We start from the raw sequence: 8,430 nt of genomic DNA, 5'->3' as shown, positions 1-8,430 counted from the left end.
TTGAAAAAAACGTGCAACATAACAAAACAACGACATATAAGACATATGTCATTGGCAGTATGTAAATGTAAATTCAGGTATTATAAAGGGATTTTGACGAAGGAAAAATCTATTTCTGGGCGAGAGACCTGTGCCGCCCAGTGAAATGCTCCTTATGCACCATTTCAAAGGAATATAACTGCTAATATTACCAGAGAAAAAATGTAAAGGAATGCTAGGTTGAACTAGCTCGCTCACCTAATGGTGTCGGTATAGACTGGGGCGAAATACCAGAGGTCTCGTACCATTTAGATTTCTCCTCTTCGAAATCCCCCAATAGTGAGGTGCCGTTCAACCTCCCCTGCCTCGCAGACCAGTACTACTAACTCAACCCACGCTTGCCCATCACTCCTTACAGCACCCTTAAGTTTGGGGTCTGAACAGGGGGGGAGCAAATAGGGTGGGTTCACTGGGCGGCACAGGTCTCTCGCCCAGAAATAGATTTTTCCTTCGTCAAAATCCCTTTTCTGGGCTCAATCCCTGTGCCGCGCAGTGAAATAGTACCAGAGAAAACGAACCCAAACTTTATTAACTATATGGGAACGAATAAAAATCAACATAACAAACAGTGGTTTAATCAAAAGTTAACGTAGAAGACGGACGTCTTTAATAACATCAGCATGATAAGGTATAATATCCCAGGAAGGGAGGACAAAAGAACATTAACTTAAAACAAAACCAATTAAGGTCAAACACTGGAACAAATTACATACACTTGAACACTAAAGAAATACAGTTCGTATGGAAGAATAAATTGAACAATAATAAAATGGCAATGTTACGAACTAGGAACACCCATGGGTGTGATACAACAAACCGAACTCAGGTAGGAACTGTAAGTGAGGCAGGTAAGAGGAAGAAGGTGGAAGATATAGGATTCAGGGATTAGTTAGAAGGAATTTGTCCGGGGGGATACCACGCTCCCTGCAGCTACGGTAGCGAGTTGAAGGGCCTCTAATTGTTTAAGATAGTGCCGCTTGAACACTGAGGGGGATTTCCATCCGGTATATTTAGAGATATCTGTAAAGTTCATATGATGGAAAAAATTTATTGAGGTCGCTACCGCCCGAATGTCGTGGACGTGAGGAAAAGACTCTGGATTGGCCTGTTTAATAAAATACAAGATCTGTTGTCTGATCCCTTTCAAAGTTATAGTCCCTCCCCGCTCCCTGATGAACAAGGGTCCCGAGGTCTTATAGGAAGTCCTTGATAGAAAGGACTTTAGAGTGGTAACCGGGCATAGGGAAGGATCCTGAAGGAGAGGGATGATTTTCCAGGAGGACCATCTATTCTGAGGGTCTTCATTTTTGGCCAAGAAGACCTTGTCTGGGGAGAGGAGGACCTCTCCTGACGGAAGGAACTCTATGTGGCCTGGATCCCTTGATAAGGCAGCTAATTCCGAAATCCTGGCGCCAGATGCCAAACTCACGAGAAAGAGAGTTTTCCTGAGTAGAGGGATATACTCACATGAATCGTTGACGGTTTCTGACGCTAGTTTAAGAACATCATTGAGAAACCAGGAAATCGGGCTAGGACGAGAAGATGGTCTCAGTCTGGCACAGGCTCTTGGGATCGAAGCTAGCAATGAATCTGTTAGATCTATATTAAAGCCGATTAGAAAAATCTTCTTCAAGGCAGACTTGATGGTAGTAATAGTGTTGGCTGCTAAGCCCGACTCAAACAAGGTTCTGAAAAAGGTTACCGTTAGGTTTAGTGTCATAAAGTCAGTACTAGAATCTTTCAAAAACTTAGCTAGTTTTTTGACCGCTGAGTCATATTGACGAAGAGTGGAGTCTCTCTTGTCAGATTCTAAAAATAAAGTATTCTGGGGGTCTATGTTAGCCCCTTTGTGTGCCGCAAACTTCATGAAGTCCATAAAGTTAGGGTGGTCTGAATGTTTGAGGAAGCGAACACAGTGCACGTTTGTACTATCTGGGTCAAAGTCGGGTTGGGAATCTGGTGAGGGTGGAGATTCAGCTCCAGTAAAAGAGGAAACCAATTGCTCTTGGGCCAATTGGGGGCCACCAGGGCTACTTGACCTTTGAAGGTTCGAAGTTTGTCCAGCACTTTCATCAGTAGGTTCACCGGTGGGAAAAGGTAAATCCTTTCCCAGGCGTTCCAGTCGAGAGACATGGCATCCGTGGCGTAAGCCCGAGGGTCCAGGTTGGGGGCCACATAACATTTCAGCTTGTGGTTGGATTCCGTCGCGAAGAGGTCTACCTGGAGATCCGGCACTTGGAAGAGGATCCATTGAAAGGATTTGCGATCTAGTGACCATTCTGACTCCAACGGTACCGTCCTGGAGAGTGCGTCTGCCACAACGTTCCGAACTCCAGCCAGATGAACGGCGGATAGGTGCCATTGGTTTGAGGCCGCCAGGGAGAATATTGCCACCATCACGTGATTGATGGGACCTGACTTGGAGCCCCCTCTGTTTAGACAACGGACTATGACTTCGTTGTCGAGGACTATCCTCAGATGTTGTTTCTTGGCCGGGGAAAGACGTTTCAAGGTTAGTAAGACAGCCATGGCCTCCAGGACGTTTATGTGAAATTGCTGGAACATTGTAGACCAAAGGCCCTGAACTTTCCTGTGTTGGGAGTAGCCTCCCCAACCTGATAGGGAGGCATCCGTGTGGATGACTATCCTTGGAGGGGGGTACTGCAACGGAACCGATTTTGATAGGCTCTTGGCGGTTGTCCATGGGAGAAGCCTCTTCCGAAGAATGGGAGGAAGGCGTGTCTTCTTGTCCCGACGTTTGGTGTTCGCTCTGGAGCGCCAAACTCGGTTGATGTCTTTCAATTTCGCTTTCAGAAGGAGGTCTGTCACTGAAGCGAATTGTAGGGACCCTAGAATCCTCTCCTGGTTCCTTCTGGAAGTTACCTTTTCCCCGAGAAAGCGTTTGGTATTTTTCGCAATCTCTATCCTCTTGGACCTGGGGAGACATAGAGTGTGAGAACGTAGGTCCCACCGTAATCCCAGCCACTGAAATTTGGTCTTTGGTGTCAGACGAGACTTTCCGAAGTTTATCTGGAATCCCAGAAACTGAAGATATTGGATCACCTTGTTTGTTGCCTTGAGACAATCCTCGACGTTGTCTGACCAGATTAGCCAATCGTCCAGGTATGCGACGACTTGGATTCCGTGGGATCGGAGTTCCTGAATGACCGATTCCGCCAGTTTCGTGAAGATTCTGGGCGCGATGTTGAGCCCGAAAGGCATCACTTTGAACGTGTAAGCCTTGTCGTCCAGTCTGAATCCTAGGAATGGGCGGAAGTGTCTCGCTATTGGAACGTGATAGTAAGCATCGGTAAGATCGATGGAGGTGGTGACGGCCCCACGGGGAAGCAAGGTTCGCACCTGCGAGACGGTAAGCATGTGAAACCTGTCGCATTGAATGGACAAGTTTAGTCGAGACAGATCGAGGATGACCCTTCGGCTGTCGGAGTCTTTCTTCGGAACGCTGAATAAGCGACCTTGAAACTTCAGATATTTCGTTTCCTTGATCGCGTTCTTGCGAAGAAGATCTTGGGTAAACAAAAGTAGGTCCGGTGTCGAGGGTTGATGGAATCTGTTCGGTGGAGGAGGCCCTTCTATCCAACTCCACCCCAGGCCCTTGGAGATTATGCTGAAGGCCCAAGGACTGAATTTCCAGCGACTCCGGAACACATAAAGTCTCCCTCCTACCTGAAGACCGTCAGTAGTTGGAGGTTTTACCGCCTCGGCCACCACGTGACCCTTTTCCACGGGAGAAATATCTCCCTTTGCTTCTGTTCTGAAAAGAACCCCTCGAACCGGGGCCCCTGCCTCGTTGGTATCCTTGGGAGGAAAACCGGGACTCATAGACCGGGTTATAAACAGGAGAGGTAAACGAGTTCGAAGCCACTTGGTTTTCAGGGACGAGGACATACTTCACTTGGGGCTGAGACTTGGAGGTGGAGGGTTGGATGCCCTGAGAGACCGGGGCCGACTGGACTACTTGAATAGGTTGGCGGAATTGGGTAGAGCTATAAGGGCGTAGCCTTTTTCTGCCCCGGGAGTGAATGCTCGATTGTTCGAACTTCCGTTTGGGAGTGAGACCCCAACGGACTTTGAGGCTCTGGTTCACTCTGGCAGCTTCGCTCAATACCGAGTTGACCATGTCCTCCGGGAAAAGGTCCGGACCCCAAGCAGAGGCTTTAATGAGCTTATTTGGCTCATGGCGGATAGTGGCTTCAGATAAGACATGCTTACGGCAACGTCTTTTGGTCACCAAGAAGTCGTAGCAGTCTGCTAACAAAGATTGCAGGGTGGCTTTAGTCATAACTTTAAAAGAGTGTTCCCCGTCATAAGTAAGAGAAAACATCTCCGCCATAGTCGAGATGTTGAGGCTCCGGCTAAACCTAGACCGGGACTCGAACTCGAGTCTGATTAAGGTTTCAGGTAGTCTTGGGAGGCGTTCACTGAATTGCGTCGATGCACAGTCCGCGGATAGCTTACCAGAAATGAATGTCGATTGAATGTTAAGCCAACATTCATTATCTGATGGGAACAGCAGAGATGTAGGATCTGTCTCCCGGAGTTGTGGCAAAGGCTTATCTTCGGTCACTGCCTGAAGGGCTAATTCAACCATTTTGGTGACGCAAGGAGTGGGGGTCTGTTCGTCCACAAGAAACATGGTGTAAGTACTCTTGTGGGGGGTCAGCATGGTGTTTGTACAACCCCTCTCATTTAAGGTTCGAACCCAAACAGACTGAGCCTGTTCCTTCGGAAAGATAACGGTCTCTTTAGGGACCTTATCTAGTCGGACAAGAGCCTCTTCCGTAAGCCGGGCGAAGCCGGGGAAAGGAAATTGAAGACCGGGAGGGAAGAACTCAAAATCTTCAATGGGCCTGGTCCCAAAACCCTCGATGGTCAACATTCCGTCCGTGAAAGGACAGTGGAGCGCCATTTTCCACGGGTTGTTCTTCGTGAAGGGTGGAAGTTTTGAGGCGTCCGGGATGAGGAACTGCTGTTGTTGAGGCAGTCCACTTTCCAGGGTATCTAGTCTTCTGGTGACGGCAGAAAGTATAGAACTAATCTGCTCTGTAACGACCCTTGACAACATATTCGTGAGGGCCTCCGGGTCGAGGTTGGTTGTGGTAATTAAGGGGGATGACTGCACTCCCGGGTCCTGAGACATAGGGGCAGTGCTAGTCGAGTCACTAGGAGCTCCGGGGAGGGGAGCCTTCTTGGGCTTCGATGATCCAGGTAGTGTAGGATTCTGACGAGTCCTCACTAAAGGTCTTTTCTGAGATTTGACCTTGGCAGGAACCGAGAGCGATCTTGGGGAGGATTCGTGGTTCCCTTCAAAACCAAGAAAGGAAAAATTATTAGAAGTTGGAGAAAAAGAGGGGCTAAGAAGAGAGGTCTTAGCGCCAGACCCACCTGCCTCACTTACAACCTTACCTGTGTCAGGTTCGTCAAAAACCATGGGCTCTATGTCTAAGGTCAGAGCCGTAACATTGTCTTCAATGGGGTCCGGGTCGTCAGGGATGTCTGTATCCTGGACGAGATTGAGTTCTACGATTTCCGCAATGTCAGCAATTATAGGAGCCGCCACTTGCCTAGGCACTGCTGCCGAAGATTTTGCGTTCGGGTAGATAAGTCTACAATAATCTTCTGAGAGGACGTAGGGCTTCCTGGCCTTTACGTTACGGGCAAAGCCGCCTACCCACAATTTCAAAGTGGCTCTTGCTGAAGTTTTAACCGCCTGGGAACTCTGAAAGAACGGGGATAAGGTTAGCAAACCCGAGGACAAAATGATAAATGAACCCGAAGATTCATAACAGAAGTCAATGATTATCTATCATATTGATGTCGCCCAGTGAAGGGAAGTAAATACAAAAATGACTGAAAGAGGCTCACCGAATCTGAAGCGAGGGTGGAGATAAGGTCATAACAGATAAGGCAGTTGTCAGGGTGCCATACCAAAATATCGTCCATCTGGATCCCACAGTCCGCGTGGGACCGACAGACAGCATGGCCGCAAGGCTGGTGAAGGACGGCCGCGCAGGCTGTCATCCGGCAACGGACCACCTGTAAAAGGAATAGTCCATGAGCATCTACTAGTTTCTCTATAAGGGGTCCCGGAGGGTCCGGGACCTGCCAGTTAATAAAATAAATGTATAGCTTTAGACTAAACATGCTGAGAACTGAGACTATTCCAATAGCAATCCGGCAGAGCCGGGTATGAAAAAGGATGCAAAAAACAGTGATTAATATATAATCATAACTAGTTCCGGGGCCCCCGTGGCTGGGGAACAGGGTTGGTAAGTAAACTTAAAGTAAACTTAAAGTAACTTAAAGTAAACTTAAAGTACCCAAGATACATCCTTAAAGTACATAAATAGAAAACGCCAATTATGATCAAAAACTAATGTCTGTAATGAATAGGGCTCCCGGAGGGAGGATATTAATCAAAACCGTGTCAGTGTCAACCGATCATGTAGTTAAGAGCTCGGCGGCTCCGATGTCTGATGACGGGAGGGTACAACGGGAGAGCGCGGGGGGAGCCAGTGGAACCCCCCCCCTACCTTACCTGAGGTACCGGGACAAAGGTAATGATTCATGTAGAATATAAAATAATGATATGGGATATAATAAGTCCTATACGGACGATAATAGCATGAGGTACCGTAGGGGAGGACACTCCTAATATAAGTGCTCATTCTAACAACCGTAATTAAAAGCAAGGTTACACCAAGGTGCAGATATACCGACTAATCACGTGTGATAGTCCCCGGTGGTCCCGGCCTTCCCCCTCCCCGACCGATGGCGACGGGAGGGGGGAGACGAAACCGCCCGGTATGAATGAATGAGACTAAGTCATACCCCGTTGGTATACTCAGTCCTCAATATGTCGGAACGTTGATGGAAGACTGAGGTACAAGCATATTTGACCCGTAAATCATAACCAACAACCATCGAGTGAGAGGAAGGGTGTACACTGAAGGGGGGGGGGATGGAATAACCTCCCCAACTTGTTGGGGGGGGGGGGGTGTAATGGTACAGGGAAATCGCCAGTGCGCAGTGGTAGACAGGGCTACCAACTGGAGATCCCCTAATCATGACATGAAAATCCCAAAAATATGATCATAACGGAGTAAGCAATAAATATAATATCAATGCACAAATACATAAAAATAATTAATGAATTAAAAGCGAAATCACGTAAGTAAGGTTAGGCATGCAGAAAAAATATGGCGAGAGAGGGACTCGGGCGAGTGGTAGGGGAGGAAGCATGACGCCATCAGCAGATGGAAAGCAGGGGTACCAACCTAGTTACTGAAGCGGTAGATCGAACAGTAAAAACAACAAAATACGCGAGAGTCCCACTCGAGCCAAACGTAAAACTAGGTGGAGCGTAATAAAACAAAAGGTTTTACTAATAATAAGTGAGATGGTCGAAATTAAAGCTCCTAGAACTAGCGAAACAATCTCAATGTTGACGCTATCCACCAACACGCACGAATGCAGGCATACCAACATAACCTACTCCTGATGAAACGCTAACACCGATATCATAGGATTAACATAAAATAAATGCTATATGAAAGCATAAAGTCGGTGTACTAAATGAATATTGCTATATGAAAGCATAAAGTTATGTACTAAATGAATATAAGGAAAAAACTCCTAAAGGATCGAACGAATATAAAAGACGGACGAACTAACGAGACAAAGGGCAGAGGCGAAAGAAAGAACGGGGACGCCGCTCATATATAAACACTTCTAAATAATAAAAACAAAGATGACACTGCCCAATCTCGTTAAAAACTCATGGATAAGGTACTTAACTTCGATGGGGTATCTTGGGAATCGGCCATCGAGAGAAAGTTGATGATAAATCCAATGAAACACACGAAATAAAACACTTGGACTTATATCAAACAGGTGCTTGAAAGGAGTGATGGGCAAGCGTGGGTTGAGTTAGTAGTACTGGTCTGCGAGGCAGGGGAGGTTGAACGGCACCTCACTATTGGGGGATTTCGAAGAGGAGAAATCTAAATGGTACGAGACCTCTGGTATTTCGCCCCAGTCTATACCGAAACCATTAGGTGAGCGAGCTAGTTCAACCTAGCATTCCTTTACATTTTTTCTCTGGTAATATTAGCAGTTATATTCCTTTGAAATGGTGCATAAGGAGCATTTCACTGCGCGGCACAGGGATTGAGCCCAGAAAAACTATTTTTAATATATCTTATAAAGCAATTATATTACATTTTTTCTAAAATATGATTTTGAATGTATGTATTGAATTAGTAAAATTTGTGTTATGGAACAAATAATCATTTATGCTCAGAAACTTAGATTTCAAATAATGATCTTAAAACGGATTTTGAGCGAAGCGAAAAATCTATTTTTGGGTGA

The 8,430-nt window shown here is 46.5% G+C and overlaps 1 protein-coding gene across 1 annotated transcript in view; it reads left to right on the top strand.

Moving 5' to 3' along the window:
- The window catches only part of LOC137642344 (collagen alpha-1(XVIII) chain-like), a 137,844-nt gene that overhangs the window by 49,708 nt on the left and 79,706 nt on the right, over positions 1–8,430 (top strand). The gene's annotated exons all lie outside the window — the stretch shown is intronic.

This window comes from Palaemon carinicauda, chromosome 6 (genome assembly GCF_036898095.1).
Source record: "Palaemon carinicauda isolate YSFRI2023 chromosome 6, ASM3689809v2, whole genome shotgun sequence".
Classification (NCBI taxonomy): Eukaryota; Metazoa; Arthropoda; class Malacostraca; order Decapoda; family Palaemonidae; genus Palaemon; species Palaemon carinicauda.
The sequence above is the reverse complement of the archived record's forward strand: the minus strand, read 5'-3'. Positions and strand labels throughout refer to the sequence as shown.